Source organism: Zootermopsis nevadensis, unplaced genomic scaffold, assembly GCF_977971745.1.
Source record: "Zootermopsis nevadensis isolate Lab colony 2312 unplaced genomic scaffold, Znev_1.0 Znev_ptg000008l, whole genome shotgun sequence".
Taxonomy (NCBI): Eukaryota; Metazoa; Arthropoda; class Insecta; order Blattodea; family Termopsidae; genus Zootermopsis; species Zootermopsis nevadensis.
Window position 1 is genome coordinate 5,561,208 of NW_028259140.1, and position 23,482 is coordinate 5,584,689.

General features: G+C 34.1%; 1 protein-coding gene across 8 annotated transcripts in view; it reads left to right on the forward strand.

The window, feature by feature from the left end:
• The window catches only part of LOC110833876 (uncharacterized), a 332,060-nt gene that overhangs the window by 34,835 nt on the left and 273,743 nt on the right, over positions 1–23,482 (forward strand). For 5 of the 8 annotated variants that reach the window (XR_015534109.1, XR_015534106.1, XR_015534108.1 and 2 more), the window contains exon 1: positions 4,155–4,517. The exons of the other annotated variants lie outside the window; for them this stretch is intronic. The gene's annotated coding sequence lies outside the window, so the exon portion shown is untranslated. Of the gene's footprint in view, positions 1–4,154; positions 4,518–23,482 lie in introns of those variants that run through there. 8 annotated transcript variants of the gene reach the window in all.

Sequence of the window (23,482 nt, forward strand, 5' to 3'; positions counted from 1 at the left end):
TTATTATTTCTCCTCTGCAAAGTTACAGAACATGGAAAAAAGAATTAGATGTAACATAGCATTTCTCTGTGTTCTCGTGGGAAAATCGTTTTTTTTTCCCGTTTAAAAATGACCATGCTGCTATTGGTCGTATATATTCGGCGCCACGCCTCCCGCATCAGAGAACCGAACGGATTCGAAGAGTAATTATCATTCACATATATGTGGGTCCTTTTGTTTCTTAAATGTTGGTGTTTCTGTCGTGCAAAATGGGCTTAAGAGACGGCCACAAATATCGGTAGAGAAGAATGAAGTGGGGACTTGTAGGTGTTAAATAGGCTGTGTAAGGCAGATAATATTTAAATGAGTTGAACGTCTTCAGTAATTAAAGGACATTTAACATAATCATGAAGCCTCGAATATTCTAACATGCATAGTTGCCTTTTTGTGCATCGTGTAAAATTACAGTGGATAACAAGTTTGAATGTCTTCTTAACGCAGACAAAATAACATCTTTCTGTCTATATGAAATAACCTTATCTCAAGAAATCTATTAAAATCATGTGTTATTATTTACAGTAAATTTAAAATTATTGTGAAAAATGTATAAAAATTGACATAAAATGTAATTGCGTAAAAATGATTATTATTTACTCATTATATAGAAGTGTATCTATAAGTAGTGTTTAGTTATCAATACCATCATCTAGCAGTCAAATAGTTAAACCATGTGTTGACGTGTTCCAGTTTCACTCATCTAAATTATTTTTAATGGTCTTTTGTGCTTCTTTAATTCACGTGGTCTGTAATTTTTTACAGGTTTGGAAGTGTGTTTCTTTGTCACATGTTGAAGTCAGTTGTCTTCATAGAAAATTGTTTAATGCTATTTCGGCTTCTAGTTATTTCAAGATATCTTTATTCATCTTATATCTCATAAAATGTAATTTGTTGTTCTCCTGAATTTTAATTTACCGGCTTCATTTCTGTTTTTGTGTTTTGCTCTCATTGTCAAATTTTTACTCATATGTAAAAGTCAAGTAGTGTAGCAAATACTTAAACTATATACTGTCGATAAATAAAAAATAAATAAAATATATTGCTATAATTCTTCACTGAACATACATTTTAGATCCAGTATTTCTGTATATGAGGATACAAACATAAGTTACACACCGTGGCTTGATCCCACTTTCCTTCGTAGCGTTGTATTATTCTTGGTTATATCTGTTCGTCAGTAACGACACCGACGTTTCCAGGCAAAGTCTAGATGCCAGTGCGAAATGTAAATTTTCACACTTGTGACATCCTAATATGTGTTTCATGGTTACTTACGTATCGGTTTTCAAAAAAATCTTGAAATTTTCTTCATCTTTTTACTTCAAAACCGTTGAAAAAATCCATGATATTGATTCATGTAAAATGTCCATTTAAGGGATAACCATTGTTCACTTGTCGTCGTTACTAATTGGTTTCATTTCCGTTGAACTCCAGTACGTTCCTTAACAGGTTTTATATGATTTCATTTTATGATTTTGCCAGAGGAATACAGATTTCTTGTGTTGGTAATTCATTTTAACACTAATAGGTTCCGGACGTGTAAATTTAAGAATATGACTGTCTTGTCATCTAGGACGTTGCGCCATGTAGTCTGGTAGAGTTTGACCGACGTGTCAGAGGTGCTTCATCGCCCTTATGATAGACAATACCTCTGAACCTCAGTTAAACTCTACCAGTGCAAAATACTAGAAGACAGCCATCTTCATATTTGCCATCGTGAGAACCTAAAATCTCACCACAAAAATATTTATTTTCTGAATATTAGCTCTTAAAGTTATTTTAATACTTGAGGAAGTCAAAGAATTATCAAAATATTTAAACGCAGTGTTTGAATTACGTAGTTACCTGCTTCCATTATGAAGTTGCTGGCACGTGGCTCAGGTATCATAGCATATCCGGACCTACCTGTTCTGTCCTCAGAATCTTGCAGAGCAACACATTACGGGACCCCAAAACTTCTATCGTGCCATCCCAACAAAGAAAAGGCGAAGAGGTCCAAACCGGCTTATGGCAATCTAGCACAATGTACACGCGCGTGCATTTCCTTTAAAAATCTTCCATGCTTCTACTGAGGATTACGCTCGGTTCGTCTACCGTCTAGTTGAGCACCAATTTACAGGACACATTCGTGTCTCTTATTCGCTAGGTGCAAGAACCAATTCAGGCAGGAACGACATAACTTTTAGGTTCATAATTTTATGAGATCTGGAGTTGAATACGTGGCTGTTATTTATCTTGGTTTTAACGTCGCGTGAGCTTTGAAGGATGTAGTTATCATGTTTTCTGAGGAACATACTGCTTCTATCTTCAAAATAAGCAGGTGTCACAGTCCAGAGAATGAAAACCGACATCAAGATTATGTTGCTAAGATGTGTTTTCTAAATGTTGCTTAACACCCTTAGTTTTGAAGGTTCAACCGATCTGGATGGACATACAGAACTCGCTTAACAGCCGAATTTTTAATGGACTTCGAGTAAATCTGCCTTGTGAGAACCACAGGTCTATTTCGGTAATTTATTTTAGATAACAACAGAAGAATTTAGAGATTTTTAAGGTTATTTTGTGTTAGGTGACCTCGTTTCATGTCGTTTTCATACATTTTGGTTCAATTATTAATGTATCAGTACATACTGAGCACACGGTCCATTTATTGTTACAAAAGGTACGAACGTCGCTGCCCAGTGTTTATAACTTTAGTTCCGTGTTTGGGATTTTCCGGTTTAAAATCTCAGCCCCGAAACCGGCTACAGTGAAAGAGATTTCTATGGTTTTCCTTAGTCCGTTTAGGCAAATTCCGGATTAATGCATTCATTTAGGCCACGACCACTTGCTTCCAAATCCTTTCCAATTTATTATGTATTAATCATGCATCGTGGCTAGTTTTGGATGATGACAGAATCTTTAAATAAACGACAAATAAATACAGAACAAATTATACTAATTTTATTCGTTAGTTTAAAAACTGTTGTCGACTTCTAAAAACACTACTTGACAAGAAATACAAAATAATTTTGCCGATATCGTAGTTTGATCTGACTACATAAATTACTGTTCTTTGAAATCAAATAGAAGTTTACGTCCTTAAGAAATATGAAACATTCTAATCGAGATATTTGAGGAACTCTATAACGTGTTTCAATCATGAACAGCTAACTCGTTGTGGTAGTGAAATCATGAAAACTATTATGGCGTTGAAGATGACTGCCTTCTGGGACGTTTCTCCATGCTGTATGTTAGAAGCTAATCGACGCTTCAGGGGTGATTAATGCATCCAACATCAGACTGATCACGGTGACGTCGGTAAACTTCTACCAGACTGTACGGCGCGACGTCCCAGAAGACAGCTTTATGCTCGTCGCCTTGAGAACCTGATATTGAACCTATGACGGGGGGACAAGAATTGAACATAAAATTTGGTCTTGACAGACGATAAGTTGGAAAAGAATATGAGAGGATAACATCAAGATTTCGGAAACAGGGGGTTCAAGAAGTCGTTTATGAGGATCGTGTCCATTGTGGGAGATTTTTATCAGCGGTGTTCTGCTGAAAGTTCTTGCTGAAGTTAATCTGTTCCTCGTTACTAAATTATTCAATTTACGAATTTAAGAAATGAGCTTAATTTTTACATCCGTAAGAAACAACAGGTTTTTCTTATTTAAGAATGAATGTAGACATTAAATACAAATAAATAAAATTGATTAGATGATAAGTCCTTAAGTTCATTCCGATATATATGTATTTAAATAAGCTTTATTTATGCTGTAAATTCATTTTACGGCAAAAGTATCCATGATTTTTCAGATGGGTTTAAAAATTAAACAAACAGAATTTTATAGTATTACATACATTAAAAATTGGCCATGATGATGGTATAAATGTTTCTATACCTATCAATACTTACCAGTGAAATGAAGTTTATAAAATAATCCCTCGTAAGAATAACATGTTTTCCGTATATTATTAATATACATTGATTAAACGCCAATATTAAAACCCTTCATGTGACGCGATTAGGAGGTCGTAGACTTTTATATTCAGTCACGTGATAGGTATGTACATTGGAACGTCTTGGCTTTTACTTCTCAAGGCCAACACGTGTGGCAGTTCCGTCCCAACGCCATTTTTCTTCATGCAGTGAGTGAAAGAACAACAAACTTATAAGGTCGGTGGAATTGCCTTGCCACTTAATTGTTTTCTCAAGTATATAAACCGTGTTTAGGATAAATATCAGTGCGTGTGAATCTTTCTTATCCGTGTTTCTAGTGCGTGTTTTGTTATAGTGCCATATTAAACTCAGTTTTACTTGAAAGGAGGTAATTAAAACTAACCTGTCTGAAGTTTAACTAGGCGAGTGTACTTGTTACGTTGAAATACGAAAACTGACACACTACAAAAATTTTAATTCTTTGAATTTAGGCAACTAACTGAAACATTAGCAAGTTTGTATGCAAATGGGATTTATCTCGTACTAAAGGAGTGTGGTAAGTACTATTGAATGAACTTAACATTATTGTTTCTACTCATTACCGGATTATTTTTCATGAAACGTGTTTATTGCGAATGATTACACAAATGTAACTTCTATTATCTTGAAAAGATGTGTCTAATGGGTTTGCATTTTAATTTTTGTCACTGATACTGGTACTCGTGCAGAGAGATATAAATATCAACAATTGTTTTGCTGTGATAAGGAGAAACATGCTTGAACATTGTGTTCCGTAACTGATTACACATAATATTCTTATTAATTCTTCTCAACCTGACTTTATAGCTATTGAATCTTCCACCCACTTTACCCAGAGGATCGCATCACCCCAATATCTACCCCAGGTTATTCCTAATTCGTCATTTTGTTATCACATCTTGTGGGGTATTCAGAAGTACAATTTTGAATCTCTACATCAAATTTTATATAAATCCGTCTCGTGGTTCTCGAATATATCCTACTAGACAGACGGACCTTAACAAGTCATTAGTGCAGAGGAATTTTTAGTGTACATGTTGAACACGTAACACCTGAATACGTAATAAGAAATCGAATATGAAAGATATTAACATGAGATAAATTTAAAATGTTACTAAAGTTAAAATAATCCGTATTTAAGTTTCACATTCTGACAGCTGAATCATTAAAGTAATATTACTATCAGCATTTACAGATTACTGTGCTCTAAAATATTATTCGTAAATCAGTTTCCATTATTTATATGACGTAATGACAGTTGTAATGTTGTTTTATTGTTTATTTATGAATTGTTGTGTATGGATGGGTGTGTCGCGCTCAAGGTTAACCACAGATTGCGGGATTTAGGAGAAGCGATTAACAGTTTGTAATCTTACCCAAAGACGTCGAGGTTGTTAACACCATAAAAAAGAGAAAGTTGGAATATTTCGGTCATATCATGAGAAACAGTGATAGATAAGGGCTGCTTCAGCTGGTAATCCAGGGGAAAGTATTCGGAAAGAGAGGACCTGGAGGCCAAGAATCTCCTGGCTTCAGAACCTAAAAACTTGGTTCTCGTGGAGGGCTGTTTCAAGTAGCAGCCAGTAAAGCTCAAATTACTATGATGATCGCCAACATCCGGAACGGATAGGCACTTCAAGAAGAAGGAAAATCCCAAAATATTTCTAGGATGGTTAAATCAAGCTGGAGCCATGTAGCGCGCATAGGTAAATAATTTCGTACAACATTTTGTTTGGAACTTCTAAAGGAGTACTTGGCATAAAATGAGAAGAATGTTGACAATTGCTTTAAGGTGAATGGGGTTTGGTGGTTTGGACTGCATTTGACTGGCTCAGGAGAGCGACCGGTGGCGGCCTCTTGTGGAAACAGTAATAAACCTTCGATTTCCTCAAAAAGAAGCAATTTTTCATTTCAATCCGACCAACTTTCAGATTCTCAAGAACAACTGCCCTCTATGAAGTTAGTTTTTTTATTGCAGTTTATAATTTAACGACGGTTTCAGTAAATCTGTCGCTTCGAATGGTACGATAATCAGTAATCAATGAAACGCAAAGTTTGTTAATGGTAACAGCCGTGGCTTAATTGGAAGAATCATTCGGGTAACTGGATTTCGCTGTCGTGTGGTTAACATTCTTTCTTCTTATGTGAGAGATCTCGCGTTCAAATCTTAGCCCGGATTCCGGATTTCGTGAATTTAAATTAAGACCATGATCGCTTTTTTATATTTATTTTTTATTTGTTGCGTGATACGACGCTGTATGCTCTGTTCTGTTGAAGTCTCGATAAATGAACCGCAAATAAATAAGTTCCCAATAATTTCCTGGGAGGGAAATTTATGAAAAATCTCAGAATAACTAATTTTGTGTCCAAGATTTGAACCTAGATATTTATAAATAAAGAAGCAGGAGTGATAAAGACTCGGCTCCATCGCTCGGTCTTTTTTATGTTGTTATTTGAACAAACATACTCATAACATAGTGATCTATGATGTGTTTTCGTTGCCGATTTCACGTAAACTCTGTGTATTCCTACTTGAATACAGAAGTCCCTAGATGGATAAAAACGTAATGTGGATATTGCAGTATTCCGGATCATAACATATCAGTCATTATTACGTATGACATTTAATACAAAATAAATTTTATAACGTAGTCTATAATTATTTGCTTTCGCAAATAAAAATTTACAATATCTGTAGTCAGAAATTCCCCTTTATATTTACTAGACATACATAAAGAAAGAAATCTGACTATAAAATGCGGATTATTTTAATTTTGGATCAAGCTAAAATTTTTAATATTTGTAGATATTGCTTATTGATGTAAGATCTTCGTTTGGTATAGGTTTAAAACTAGAGACATATTTCCTCATTGACTTAGCTGCAACTCAACGTTAATAGATCAGGTAATGAAGAAGATAGGGAAATTATTTGTTTATCGCCGTGCCTTTAGACAAAGTTTTCATGCTCTGGACCAAACTTTAGTTTAAAATTCTGCATGTCATTAGAGATTGGAGAAAATTAATAATTCTCGTAGCTGAAACAAATAATTTGATTATAAAGTTGTGACAGACTTGGATTAATCATAATAAATGCAAATGGACAATTAAAACAATTTTTTTAAACACTACTTGTAGTTTGAAATAGTGTTCCTGAATCTGAACCGAGGCACTTTCTTCACATTTATGGTAACGCAGACACTCTCCCTGAAATATAATTATTTATTAAATGGAATATAGACTAACGAAAATATCGATAGAAGGAAATGTTTCTTATGTTTTTACTCCAGTGTTGAAGGAAATTTGTGTTGAATATCTTAAAACCGACAGATATACAGCATATAAACAGAAATAAGACTAGAATCTATACAACCCGCAGACTTTAGACACAACGTACGGGTCCCCCAGCTGTGAATCAGTGGTTTAAAACACAATTAGCTGAAGAAGACGTAACTATTAATACAAAGGTTCCCTTCATTTTTAACAGGTTATTTTTACTGATGTCTGTTAGTGTCCAATTTTGAAGCGTACTCTGTAAAACACCACTGTAATCCATTAGAAAGTAACTCAAATTGTTTACACAACTGTAAACTCATTTGTTGTCAACTCATGCGTTATGCGATGACTACTGGCTCTGACAATTTGTTTGTTTCGCTTTTGTGATATCTGTAAATACACAACATTTGTACAAACTTGCAGTTACACAGGCGCTTATTTGATAAGACGAAAAATATTCATCGCCCAAAGATAACGGCCTTACGGGATGTTGCGCTATGTACTCTGGTAAGAGTTCAGTGACGTTTCACAGGTGTTTGCTGCCCTCGACATGTTGAGGTTTATCGACATGATGATGGAGGCTATAAGCACCTCGGTTAAAATCTATATTCCAGAGAACTGTCGTCTTCATATTCGCAGATGTGAGATCCTGAAATTTACACGCCATCTGTCTCGTGATTTTACTTTGATTGAGAATGTAGACTTTTCCATGATTACTGAAAGAGTATTTCGTATTTCTGGCTCCTCACTGCCCGAATATAATATAATATATCCGAATCCATTGTGGGCTTTAGTTCGAGAGCGAGTGTATCTGATTATTATCATGACGGCGTAGCACATGAGAAAGAAAGAGTAGTTTCGAAATTTAGCTTTCAGGAGTGATTGTTCGGGTGTAATTAGCATTTAATTTTTCTTCATGTTCAGTTTAAATCTCATGGGTCATTCTTACTCGAAACACTGAACATTAGTAGGCCTATTTTGTGTGTAATTATTTCTTGTTTTGTATGATTTGAACATGCGTTCTCATTTCCTGCAGAAAGAAAATACTACATTACATACATACTACGTAGTGTAATTCCTCTTTATTATTACTGTTAGTATCCATTGAAAAATCTTTATCTTGTAATTAGACAGTGTAGACTGTGCAACGTTCCTTACTATTTTTATATCCATAGTTTTCTTTCTTAAACTACAATTTCGAAATCTAATTTGGTTGAAGATAACTGTCTTCTACGTTGTTGCTTAAGTGTAGTCGAGTGAAGTTTACCGATGTTTAAGATGTGCTTGTGGTCTTCATCTTCAAGACAATCAGTTACTAAAACAAGTATCACGTACCTCTGAAACGTCTACAATTTTGTGCCAGAATGCACTGTTCAACTACCCAGAAGACAGGCATTTTATACTCGGTCCCTCGCGAATCTGAAATGTCCCTAATTTCAGTGGCTTTATGTACGAGAATTAGTCTCCAAGTTCACATTAATAACTTGTCAGATATGTCGGAAACACGAAAAATATAGCTGTTTTACTTCATAATATCATTAATGTTATTCAGCTGACTGTCTGAACGGTTTCTGGAAGTGTGTAAAGACAAGAATTAGAATATTAGTACTGTAAACGTCCCAGTTCAGTTCATATTTTCCATAGTTACATGCTGATCATTGATACATTATTATTACATATTATACGGAAACCGAATTATTAATCATAGACCATAAAGTGTCGTTGTGCATTTTAAATGGATTCCCTATAGTTAGCTTGTCAGTTAATATTATGCTACTATAGTATAATTTCCCTATCTTCATGTATAGTTATCAACAAGACGTACATTTGTTATGTGATATGGTCAGGAACATTTAGACGAAAGTGATCAGTAACTACCTGGAAAGTTTTACAAAATAGTTTGTGTTTTCACTGCTGTTTCATCCAAATTCTCAAATAAACTCTTACATGTAAGTTTTTATCGAGATTTTACTCGTATTCGTTTTACATACGATGCTTTCTGGATGCTGGAAACGAGTCTTTTCAAATGTTCTCTAAGGCATGTGTAGTATTATTCTGGCCCTAAATAATTTAATTAAAGGACGTATAGGTTATTTTGAATCTAATTTGGCTTGGTCACAGAGGAAATGTGAAAGACAAACGAATTTCTTGTCTCTGAGGCGTCTTAATGTTTAAACATTCTGAAACATTATGAATGTGAGTAGACCTATATCACACAGAATCACAAAGATGTGTATGAAATTTAAGACGAACGCCTAATTTTTAGTTCTAAAGTAGTTATACAGTGACATGTTGTTTCAATATTGAAGAGAGGAGACGTATCAAGCAGGATTGTTACATACGCTGGGCTGGATGTGTTTGCTCTGAAGTTCTTTTACCATCTGCGAACTAAGGAAATTAGATGCATCGAGAAATCTCAAACTGTAAACAGAGTATGAACTCAGATAGAATGAGGAAATACAAGACCTTCACGTACAATGCTATAGAATTGATAGAGCAGTATCGAGACGCAATGCAAGGCGAACTTGCAGTTAGTAGCTTCTCATGTGTCCAAAATCGACATATCTGAATAATAGAATATGAAGTAAAATGTTCTCATCAGCCTCTCCAATTCCATCCTTCATGAGACGCTCTCATTAGATTTTTAAGGTGTTTCCAACATGGGGCTGGTGTGGCAGGAGTGGTTTAGTACAATAACGTGGAACAGGTAGCCAGCAGTCAGGCAATACGCCGTCAGTTGACTTGACGTTATGCCTCAGGCACCCACGCTAACCAGTCCAAATTTTGAACAGAGAATGAAATTACAAGTACCCTAGTGTTTGTACTGTGAATTCAAAGCGAATTGATTTAAAAAATGCTTGGGGAAAAAACCTTAATTTCTCAACCTCAGGTGAAGCACGTAGCCCTGCGATTGACAAGTGGGGCATGCGCAGGGAGCCAAAATATGCTGCACTTAAGTATTTCGATTGCATGAAAATCTACTGCCAATATCATCCTACGTAGAATGCATCGCGTCTTTCATTTGCTTGTTTTTTTAACTTACAGTGGTCAATTGAAGCTGTTAGTTAAAATATTAAGTCCTTACTTGCACTTAATTAAAATGCATAAAATACAGAATGTCCGAAAAGAATGTGTACCCCATAGTTCTAATAATCTATGACGTTGAACTATGAATTTCGTAAATTAATAGAAGAAAATCAAAATTTTATTAAAATTTTTTCAAAATCTGTATTACATCCAAGTGTATATTTGCATCTCAGATTTTTTGTACAAATGCAAATTTACTCTGTTATATTAATTAATTGCTCCCACAGAATCTGAGAACTGTTACTAATTTTTTCTTCAACTTTCACTGGTTTCCTCACACCAACTGCAGTTTCTACTTCTCTAAATCTCTTTCATAAACTTACTCTTCTCCGACAACTCGCACAACATGTTCTGGACCACCCCTTTCTTAACAAAGATCTGTCGTCCAGATCGGCTCCTCCCATTCGGTGTTCCTATGCCTATCTGCTCAATGGTACACTGAACCTGTCTTATGATACAATTTTCGCATTCCCCCCCTTTCGTTCATTTTATTGCATTTCGCAGCTACAGATTACAACCTTACATTTTACATAACGGAATGTTTAAGCCAACTCTTGAAATTGTATTTTAAATTTCATTACCCCACAAGCCTTCTGACTGGCGTCTTTCCAAAATTTATGTTCTTTTACTTGTTTAGGTTTATAATTTTGAACAATCTTATTTTGAAAAAAATTGTTGTGAGATTTTAGATTTTTACGGCGTTGAATAATGCTGCCTTCTGGGTTCTTCCGACTTGTAGCCCCGGTAGAAATTCACTTCTGAAACCCCTACAAACTTGTACCAGATTACACGACGCAGTATCACATAAGGTAGTCATCTCAATAAAAGTTGTGTTTCAGAAAGATTAAATTAATCCGCACGCGCGAGTAGGTGAACAGAAATAATTTTTGTGCCACAACCAGGATTTATTTTTCCACATCATCTCCAACTCGGTATTTTCTGATGATCCTGCTTTCGATGTTATGTAATGCAAGCAGTTGGCAGCGACGTTAAACAACGAATGAAAACAAACCAATATTAAACATTCACATACGTAACTAAATCGCTTTCTTGCGCTTAAAATCTAATCGTGCGCTATTGGATTAAAAGATTCGTAGATCTTAATAAACTTTTGTCATAGAAGCCATGGACTGATAAGTCCATAGCTTAATTGAGGAGCTGGAAAGCATTCGTGTAAAACGCAGGCTTCCCTGAACTCTATAGACCGAAGACAAACTTCGACACTTTTAATAGTAGACAGCTAGATTAAATTTTATTTAATTTGTTAAAATAATAGCATGAGGTGAAACATGCGGACGGAGATCACACTAAAATTTATTAGAAGGCATTAATTCTGTTTACTTCATGGAAAAACAATAGACAAAGTCAACACATAAATAACTGACGGGAACTTATTTAGTAATACAATGGCAAATATTTGAATTACGACCCGTTAAATACCGTTGTCATATTACAAGCCTATTCTTTTGTGTGGACGTTCTTATCAGAATCTAAGACATACTTCGTATTTATCATACTACATATTTTCTTCTGAATAATGGAACGTGCGGATTTAGGATTGTTTTTAAGGAATTTCTTTCGTATCGGCAACGATCTCAGTACTTATTCTGTTAAAGCTAGAAACTGTTGTAGGTAACTGGAATAATGGGATTACGAATTCTAATTCCACTCTGGATAAAAATTCGTTTTGTGTAGGTAGGCTCCTTCGTATTGGCCAATCCCGCAAAGATCTATACTGAATTTCAATAGAATAAAAAATTATAAATATTTCTAGGAATGCTCTTAACCCGCTAGGCAATGTAGCGGAGTAGCGTGTACACGCAGGTTTTAACTTTTGCATCAGAACGTAATCGTTTTTATTTGCTAAAATCGAGGTATGAAGTGGACAACTTATCTTGTGAATTTTTAAAAGTGGCAGTACACTATCGAACCGAGATGTAACGCTTCGGCGAATGATTAAACCACTTCCACGCACCTGTGAAGCTAATAATAGTTCTTCTCGAGCCGTCATTACAGCTGAAAGCTGAAAACTTCGATTACCAATTCACTTGTAAAAGTGGGATCAGATGACACCAATTTGATACGATTTTTTCACATTTTAATTTTTTTAATTTCTAGAAAGCGAAGTAAATAATTGTGTATGCTCGACAACTTGAAACAAATACTCGAAACTTAAGTGTTTATATTATTGAACATCAAGTATCAGTTGTTATATTCTATTCTGCATTTAAAATTTTTTTCACGGTTGATGCATGGAGCATGCAAATGACATTTTGATCCAAAAACGTATTAGTAATTTCAACTAAAAGCTTCAGCAGATATTAATATGGAACATCATGAAGGAAAAAGGAACACAATCATAATGAATACAAATGTAATGGGTTTTTTCGAAAGTCGTCTAAATAATATTTAAGAATTTAGCTGTTTTTGAAAAGATGGCACTGCCAAGGAACGCAACGGAACAGAGATTATGTTAATAAAATTTTACAGAGTTTAACGTTTAATTCAAAATTAATTAAAACATAAGTAACCTACACTTTTATCGTGGAACAGAACGTATAAGTTTCCTTACTCAGTTTTGAAACAGGCCACAATTTCTGGTGACAGACAAATTTTGTAAACAACGGAATAAACTTCATATCAATTTTTTCCATAAAAATAAAGTGCAACTTATTATTTTGTTAACTGAATTTTATTTGCAGGATTGCTATTGTTTTGAACGCTGGAAATTAAATGTTACGCACAGATTTCTGTGTAGGTGTGACTGTATATTACGTCTCCAGAATGTATTATAAATTCTTAACAAAATCGAACTTTAGGTCTTTGAAGGTATAAGATATTCTATAATGGAAATTAGTTTTTTTGTTTTGTATTTTTAGAAGTTGAAACCTTCAGTTAGTATTATCCAGTCTGATACAAAATTTGCTTTTGAGACTTAAGTATTTATATAAAAATAAGTTGTGATGGTTGTAATGAAAGCAATGTCAGCGCTATAAGACAAAGACTTCTGTGAAAATATTTTTGCCATCTTAACCATTCAAATTGTTCAATTTTATTCTGGTTTTAAAAGTTACTGAACTTGTAAATCACAAATAACTAAATAAATATGTAACTCACAGAAACGCAATAGTAATTAAAACATATGCAGAAAGTGAGTAAACTTTGCAAACGTATTAATTCCTAGTTTATATAACTTCATTTGTTTTAGAATTGGAAGGATAATAGTCTCAATTGTTGAAACGTACGCTGTGGAAGTTTTAAGGAATTAATTTTTCTCGTGCTTTGTAGTTATTGAACATAAATTTAGATAACGAAAAGATTATGTTAAATATCAGTCTCTGTTTTGTGAATTCCCTGATACAAGGATGGTCATATATTTTATACTCTTTCAAAATTACGTCAAAATATAATTATTCTACAGTGACTTTACAAGAGAAATTTAATTTCAAATTAATATTCAAATAACGCCTTATGTTCGAAAGTTGAGTTATAGGTTCTCAAGTTTATCGAACAGAATTATTAGAAATTACACCCTTAAGCAGAATTTATAATCTTAAAAAGTTAAAATACTTTGAAAAATAAAAAGAACAATAATTTTAAAGTTATTATATCATACAGTTCAGGGTTGTATTTGTATTCCTGGTTTCATATTTGTAAGCCTTTTAGCCATTGTAGGCATCTTCTTAAATTATCATATTCAAAAGTTATAGGCCTAATTCTTGTACTTTAAAGAATTGTGAATCACAAGAAGATGAAAGTACTGTTGTGAATTATTGCGCCGTGTAATCTGGTAAAATTGCCTGAAGTTTAAAAGACGCTTTTTGCACCCATGATCAACCTGATTCTGGAAGCAATCAACCTTCATCATCTTAACGAGACATTTGTTGGACGATATTTTTTTACTTGAAAATGTAGATCCATGTGTTCTCATGGCTTTAGTATTATCGATTATAAAATGTCTGGTCCTGTTACTATAGTTTTAGTTTGTTAGTTTAGAAACTTATTTAAATGACATTAATTATTTAAGGTAAAAGCTGCTCTAAGCAATATTTAAGAATTAATTCCGTACAGTAAATGAAACACAAAACTTCAACGTTACAAAGATCAACTGGTTAATGCAACACACACACACACAAAGAGCAGAGTTATTTATTATTGTTAAAATAGGTGGAACTTCATTAGCTAGTAGGTCTTAAAGGGTTAATGAGGACATGAGTCTGTTTTAACAATATCTCACCCACTTACATAAAACTCGAGTTTTTCTAATTGAATTTTATTATAATAACTTTGTAAAATAATGTTACAGATGATTCTTTCATATCTTGTAAAATTACGTTACCACAAGTTTAATTTCAGTGGCGTGTGAATACTCGAGTTTTCTTTTTGACTTAACAGTTTTCCTCGAAACCTTTATAGCATCCAGTGCAGTGAAATTTAAGTGTTAACATTCCATATTTCGCTGTTTGTTTTTTTTGTTTTTTTTTGTCTGCGTGAGAGTAACGATGCTGAACGCCACGCGAAAACATTCCGCGTACGTTATCTTGTGCCATGCGAGCAGCCTACCCCCGCTGCATATCAACAGCATTCAAATGTAAATTGCGGCTATGCTACTCTGGTTGCATAACAACGCGTCTGACTGATTTCATGTCACATCAATTCTTGTGCATATATTTGTCGAAATGCAGAAAGCAAAAGTTTGGTTTATACGTAACCAGCTATCTCTCGATACAGATAATTCAAGTGCTACTGGGTCGACAGTTTCTAGCGAGTGCGTAAGTCCCGTTGAGCCGATTTCGCTTGATTTGTGAATGTACGAGTTAGCGTGCCTATGAATAGTACTAATAAATGTCGAAATTTCTTCCATTATTTCAGTAGTGGTGGGAGGGTAATTACGTAATTATCAATGTGTCGGCGTAAATCAGAACTCGAAAGGTATACTGGAAGAAACTGCTTTCGTGTGTTTGCAAAGACAAATTTGCGCTGATGAGTTTAATTGGAAGTGAAGATTGCTGTCCGTAGGATTTAGAATAGAGCGACTGTGGCGGTCTGATCTCTACTGCACAAAGTAATACACATAGTTACTTATTATTTATAAGCCTAAACATTAAAGGCCACGCTAGAACTAAAAATTGTAGATAAGGTGCCACGGAAAAAATAGGCTAATTATATTTGGAAAGGTAACTTTATAAAGTATTAGGTATAATTAATTCGAAGGAGCAGAGTCATTTTCGAGAAGCTGAAAGTCGCTCAGCATATCAAGAAATCTTAATGTATTCGCGAGACTTTATATATCGCCAAATGGGACCAGTCCGGGCTTTCAACTGTATTTATTTATTATAAATTTTAATATTATATTCGCATCTATGCCTAGTCTCTCAAATAATCTCTTTAAATTTAATTAAAATTGTATGCATTTCTTTTCAAATTATCTGCGCAAGAACAATTTACTTTGAAACACACCTCAGTTCTGTTAATTTAATTATATTTTTTAATACACACATCTTTATAAAAATTTTCTACGTTAAGTAAATTTTATGACAATTACGAAAGTGAGGAAAGAATGTTCATAGTTGTTTTATTAATTTTTTAAAGTTCAAGACATAAATTTACCTTAATTTTTCAGTGGTTTCCCAAGCAACCATTATACTTCAGTTATTGTAAAATGGATTATTTTAAAGGAATTTGTTTTTGTTATCTGGTACTGACATCCTTTTACTCTAAATTTCGGATTATCCGTCTGTAAGTACAGAAGTATCCCATGTTACTGTGAATCATAGCTTCAGATTTGACAAAGCTGGTAGGTTTGTGGTCTGTTTTTGAGCCCCACCAGGCCGTGTGTAACGACTGATTCTGAAATATTTCCTTTAGGTAGGTTCGATGCACATTTCCGTACCTGATATTGACAGCGGTGGTAGGCGTTGTAAACGAAACTTACTCAAGCAATAATGTAAAATGTTACAATAACGCATCAGAAAATTTCATAAACAGTAGAATGCTACTGAATACAAATTACATTTCGTATGTAGAGACTGTTCCTTAGAATCACAAACTAATATGAAATATACTGCTAAGATTCATTACAAGGATAATATAATTATTTAAATGTATATTAGAATTATGTACTTAAAATTAAGAGAATTATATATCATAATCTTTGGGGTAGATGTGACGAAATATATCGTCATCATATTACATAAGATAATAAACAAGGAATGTCTCCTAAAAATCATAGAGCCTGCTTTCTTGTCTTATAGACGTCTAGCCTTAAAATTGACGTTGTTAATATTGTATGGAAGAAATGCACATTTATAAACCAGCAACAAAATAAAATTTACTTCGTAGGATATCATGATGTATTCATGTGTTGGTTGTATGAACAAACTCTTTTCTGGAGTCAGAATTATAAATATTCTGTATTACGTAACATTCCATAGTTTCTAGAGCGCCATGCTTCATACGTTGTTTAAGTCGCGGGCTTACAAAACCCACTTGCACGTAGGCTGCAATGTCTGTATTTCGTACTAGTATTTAAAAAGGAATGAAAAGGATCTACTTTTATGAATAATGCAAAAGTCATCTGGTGAGCAGACATACTACAAATGTCAATATCCAGTAAATCTATTGTCTAAAAATTAAAACCAAATACTAAGACTCTAATTTGAAGATTTCTGTCTTCTGGGTTATTGCGCTGTGTAGTCTGGTCGATGTTAACCAACGTTTCAGAGGTCATACTGCCTCCGTCATCAGGGTGATGAATATTTATCGCCCTGATGACGGAGGCAGTATGACCTCTGAAATGTTGGTTAACATCGACCAGACTACACAGCGCAATAACCCAGAAGACAGAAATCTTCATAATCACCGCTGTGAGAACCTCAAGTCTTACAAGACTCTAATTTGTTAACGGTTTGAAACTATGATATATAAAAATGTACTCATACGTTTGATTTGGGAGACATCTAGTTCGATTCCCTCGAGGTATAATGCTGAACTTGTTCATTGTTATTTCACGTCATGGTGAAATTACCTGTGAGGTTGGAAAAACAGGTGATATTTCAATGGAGGAACTGTCCGTAAATGTGTAAACATCCCCTGGTGCTGCGGTTTGGTTTTCCCCGCGTTGTTTCAACGTCGCTTGGCTCTTGCGTCATCTACACTTTCGCCAGAAGACCTTTTTATTCTGTTCTGCCTTTGTTACATTTAAGACGAAGCGATTATAATTCTTATTCTCATTACTGTTACCGTTTTTGCTGGCCGTGAAGAGGTTGGCGTGATGGGGCAAACTAAAATTCGTCTGTCATGTGGAACTGCATGATTTGCCGACTACAATAACGTTGAAAATATACGAAGAAAATTCGTCAATTTGCGTTATCTTATTTTTTCAATTTCATGCTTTTGTAATTATAATTCAATTTTGAGTTGTTTAAATTTTATAACACTACCGCAAACGATATAGACATGGAGATGCTTTATTTCTTATTGAAAGAACTCCGTTAAGATATGCGATGTTCCAGAATTGTCGTCCTTTGTACATTACAATAACAATATTATTAACAATTACCCGTAATACGAGGGAACTCAGCATACCTTTGAAACGTTTGAAAACGTCTACCAGACTACACGGCGCTGGAACCCAAAAGACAGCCATCATAGATTACTGTTTTTCTACTCAGCGTTGCTTTTATGGTAACACGGACTTTCGAAGATCGGCAAAATACATACATACGAGCGTAATTACATAAATACAAATACACGTCGCATCTAAAAGTCGTCTAATGATAATATCATTTAGAAAACTAGGATGTTTACACCAAATATGTATAATAAAAAAATTTTACAACTCAATTCTGCAATGCGATTCACTTATAAACTTCCTTTCTTGATATAAATTAATTCTTAGGCGTGCATTCTGTAGCGTAAAAAATGTGTAGAGTAAATGTTTAATAAGCAGAATTTTATATTTTTTTATAAATGTTTTCATAAATTTAACTATTTTGCATGTATTATTTAATTTACAGAATATTTTAACAGGTCTACATCAGAGACACGAAAATGTTTTACCTGGTACTCCTGATAAAGAAAAGGCAAAGTCTGGTAGCCAAATTCAAAGAATGAGAATGGGAGGAGCTTTCACGTATTTAGAGAAAAATTAGCGTTACTTGCAATCTCATATTATTTTTGAAAATGGTTTGTGACGCAAGAATCCTCAAAGTTTGCGTGTAATTAATGTTGTATGTGTATGAATGGGAAATTTTGGTACCCCTGGAAAGTATCTCATGTACCCGAAAGGTACTGGTACCACATTTTGAGAACCGCTGGCCTACATTAACTTTATAACCCAATTTTTCCGTTTCCAGTGGTCGCGTGTTCTAAGGAAAGATAATTCCACTGGATGAAATTTTGAGGGTTGCCTTAGAGTTCATCTCGGATTAGTTTACTTGAAATTCTTGTGGCTTTATTACTCGTGCATTATAGAAGATAATATTTTATTTTCATACTCTGAACTTTCCAGAAATTAGGTTATACTTATTTATTCCCAGTTATACATATAAATGTGTTGTGTAAATGATAACTGTCAAATATTAATGAAATTTGTGTCACGCTGTTATTTCAAAATATATGGTTGCCTAGTTGATAGCGGGACGAAAATTAAGTTCCCTGCGTTTCTTGGCTTACATAATACACAACATAGGTTATATAGTCTGTTAATTTAAACCTATGAGGAAGGTAAACTGTAAATTTTATAAAACGTACTTTTCTAATATAAGTGTTGCTGAATTACCGCGTATACCCTCTTTCATTGACCGTATTATGAGAATCTGGAAACATTACGCAACTGTATTGCATACAAGCATCCTGCAAGTTTTAAATCGAACCATTACTTAAAATTTTGTAAATGAAAGAATTGTATTTATCTTCCAAAAATAAATCAAAACTTGCTAGATATTAAGACCGTTTTTGATTGATGGTTGCACACCTAACATTGCTGTCCTGTTTAGCAATCGGAAAGTTCCGGGTTCAAATTTCGACCGGGAGAATCATGTGACAAATGTTCATTAAAAGTGGTGTTTCTCAGACTCATTGGCAAATTCAGGGACTGCTCTAATTAGGCCGTGACATTTTCCATTCACATTCGTTCCAATAAGTTATTCACTACTCATCGTATCATTTGACGTCATTTAATATAATAGCATTTGATAAACATAAATTAATTTTGTGTTATTAAATTATTAATTATATTTTTGATATCTTAAGTCAGCGAGTTAGTGTTCTTAAAATTATTGCTGTTTTAGACTTATCATTTCATTCTTATATCACATTTGAGTGTATGTTTTGTGGCTTTCTTATGGTGGAAACGTGGACCCAGCTACTAGCATCAAACCCAGGGCACTTGAGCATGAAAACACAGCATATCTGTTTATAATACGTGAAATTATTGCTGCGGGGATAAGCTGTCACGCCACTCACAGTTGAAATATGTAAACTTCACGAGTAACCGTGCTTTCGCAAATACATTCATGTTAAACGGAAAATTGTAGCAGCGTAGCACACACGGGGATTAAAAATCTGCCTTTTCTGACTCACGATACGGAGTTTTAGCTACCGACATGATATTTAATAATACGAAAAACATGGGATATTCATTTGTGATGTATTGTGAAAATATTGTACTTTCTTGATAGGGCGATGAACTGATTTTTACACTTTCTCTATTTCAGTATTCTCTCTGTAATTATCTAAATTAGAGACGTCTCACGCTTTCTTGCGTTATTATTGATATACATTCCTATATTAGTGTGGTTACTAACTTTATTTAAACCAGCCTATTAATATCTGTTGCTTATCATTTAATTAAAAAAAGCAATTCGAACTCTAAGAATCAACGTTCGACTTTACCCACACAATTTTCTTCTGCAAATTAATGTCCAGACTGTATAACTCAAGTAATAGCAACAAAAATGCTACATAATTCCAGTAATTTAACAGAATCTAAAATGCACATATTCAAGAATATTCACTAATTAAAAGGTAAGAATGTTTGCAAAATGTGCTTATGTGTAATATCAGCAAAAAAACCGTGTCCCACTTCTGTCATTGCTTTCGAAATTCTGTAGGAGAGTAAGAAATTTTGGGTTACGATCTGATGTTTACTTTATCAAATTTAGTTGTTTTACAGTAGAAAAACATATCATTAGTATGTATAAATGTGTCCATGTTGGTCTCCTGCGTTGCAGCACAGTGTGGGCTCATTTGTAGATGCTAAATGGATAACGATGTGGCAGTATGTTCCTCGGAAAATTTGATAACTACCTGCAGGTCCGCATGCTGTTACTACCCACATCTCTTTGTGTTTAATCTGACAATTCTAATAATATTAGAGTAGAATGGCACTCCAATGTTGACGGGATTAACTTATAACACATTTTAAATTTTAATAACCTTGAGTTTCTAAAATCGGAATAAAAGATATTTATTTAAATACATTTTTGAACTGCTATTGCAATCGGTAGACTCTCAAGATACGATAACTATGACACTCATGTTATAAAATAAAATTGTCCTCTGAAATGCCCTATGTCTTTCAATATTAATTAATTGTTTGTGTGTGTTTAGTGATTTTTCAAACCATGATATTTTCGTATATTTAAAATAGTTTGTTGAACTTGTCATTCTAGTAATTCCGCGCAGTTCCGACGAATTATACTTCAGTAACTGAAATATATAATTTATTTCCACTGCTCCAACCTCTTGCCAACATGTCTCAAAATGAACAACTGCACTACTCATTTGCGAACCGGTTTATTGCAGCTCTTTATTCGATCTGTTTCGAAATCTGCAATGCATTGCAGTTTTCAATTCCAGTTTGCTGAATAATGTTCACCAGAAGCGTATGTTGTTCCATAGAACCTTGTCGTGTTTGGTACCGGTTCACGAGCAAAATGCTAGGGGCTCCACGTGCATTTGAAGAGTAACAGACAAGACGCACAGTTTCGCATAATTCTAACTGCAGTTATGCAAGCTTCCGTTGGTGTCCTGCAAATTTAATTGAATGCAACTGAATTCATATTGAACGTGTTTTTGTATGACAAAAGATCCTAATTGTAACGAGTTCAGTGAACTCTAAAGCGCTGTGAATGGTCCTATATCGTCATATACTCGTATAATAACAACACAGAAATAGCTGATAATATAGTTAAACAATGCATTATCAGAATTATGAATACGTCTTTAAGGCTGGTACAATTCTAAAATATTCCCTAAAAATATGGAAATTTCTGAGACGCCCACTGTATTCAATAATCCTTATTTTTATTAACATGTTAATAAATTTGTACAAAGTGCAAAAGTTTCGGGACGTTTGCTGATATTTTAACTTTAAAATGTAGGAGAAAATTATAGTTTTGCGAGTTATTTTTGTAAGAATGTGAAACTTTGTCTCTCACGTTAGAGGAAGAACACAATTAAAGGTGTCCGAAAAGAAGGTGTTATGATGCTATCACACATTTGTGAGGTACAATGTTGTCACTGAATGTAGAAAATTATGTGTATGAATATGAAGTGGCTTCTAATGTCATAACGTGCACAAAATGTTTCGTTAAAATTCCTCACTTGATTCGAACAATTAAATGGGATAACACAAACTGACATACACATAATGCATGGTGTCCTTAAGGAACGAAAATAAGTTTTAATAACCAAATTACGATTCTATTTTCTCAGTTGTAAATACCATATCTGTCTCTGTAACTTACTTCATATTAAATACTGACATTGGCCTATACTATCGTAATAATTGAGAAATACTCTTAGTTATTTGCATGTTCTTTATTAACGTTGGTTAATTTGTACACTCATGCAAGTAGGTCTATAATTTGTAAACAGATCGCCAAGGTCTTTACTTCTTCTGTTTGCTTTCACTAGAACAGCAAGAATAAAATAGACAATAGAGATATGACAGTTGTGTGTTCTTAATTAATAGTTGAAATTTTATAGAAATAAATCTTATTTAATGTTTTCGATCCATCGCGTCTATTGACTCGTGTGAGTGTGTGCGGGCGTGTTTTAGCGCTCTGATATAAGATGGCAAGAATGTCGTTATGCTTCAGTCTGCATTTAAGTTAGAGATTTTGGATAAAAGTGTCTATTACATGACGTCTGGTGTAGATTCATAATATTTCAATTCTCTTTGAAGTACTGACTTTGATTCCTCTGAAGGACTCCTCATTCTAAATTCGAAAAATAAAACCTATGCTTCAGACGAACTGTGACTGAAATTTATATTACTCCTAAACCATCATTTAATTTTTAATTTATTCGGCACGTGGATTAAATTATCAATATTTAATCATTATTTCTTTGCGATTTCGCTTGATATTTTATATTTCGTATCCAGTTATCTGTTCTTAATTTTATTATATCAATATTTAATATTTTCCATTCACGAAGAAAGTTACTACTACTAACACAATTTCCGATTTCTTCCCAGACGGTTTTACTCGTGTGATTCAGGCATTTACATAAAGATTGTTGTTTATTACAGACTGCTATATTGTATTAACCCTCTACAAGATGCATTATAACAGAGAAAAATACAATCACCTAACCTTTTATCTAATATATTACACCCTACTTGATATGTACAAAATATATAATCTCACAAGGAAAATTATTCCTCTTGTGCTCAACAAGTCTTGGGCTGTTTTTGTTAACAAGGCTGGGAGGAGCGTGCCACAAGGAAGGCTTTCGACCTCTGTGGCCTTTCGCCACACGGCCGGCGTGTTTCAGGCTATAAAACCAGTTGTACCCTGCAAGAAGACGAGGGTTGCCGGAATATTGTTCACTTTGAGTCACACAAGTAATTCAGGTGATTGACGCTTGGGGTCGCAGTATTACAAAGAATGTTTCTCAAAGTGTTTTCAGCTACTGAGCCTTCGTGGCCAACCGATTTCTAGGTAACTGTAGTCACCGGGTTAATATTTTTATTATTTTTATATACAAATATTTGGACAATTTTGGCGAAAACGGTATTCCTTAGGACACCTTTTCGACACGAGAAAGTGTTTAGATTGATTATATGTACGATATTTAGTTTAGCCTTGTTTTCTCTTTTCTATTGTCTTA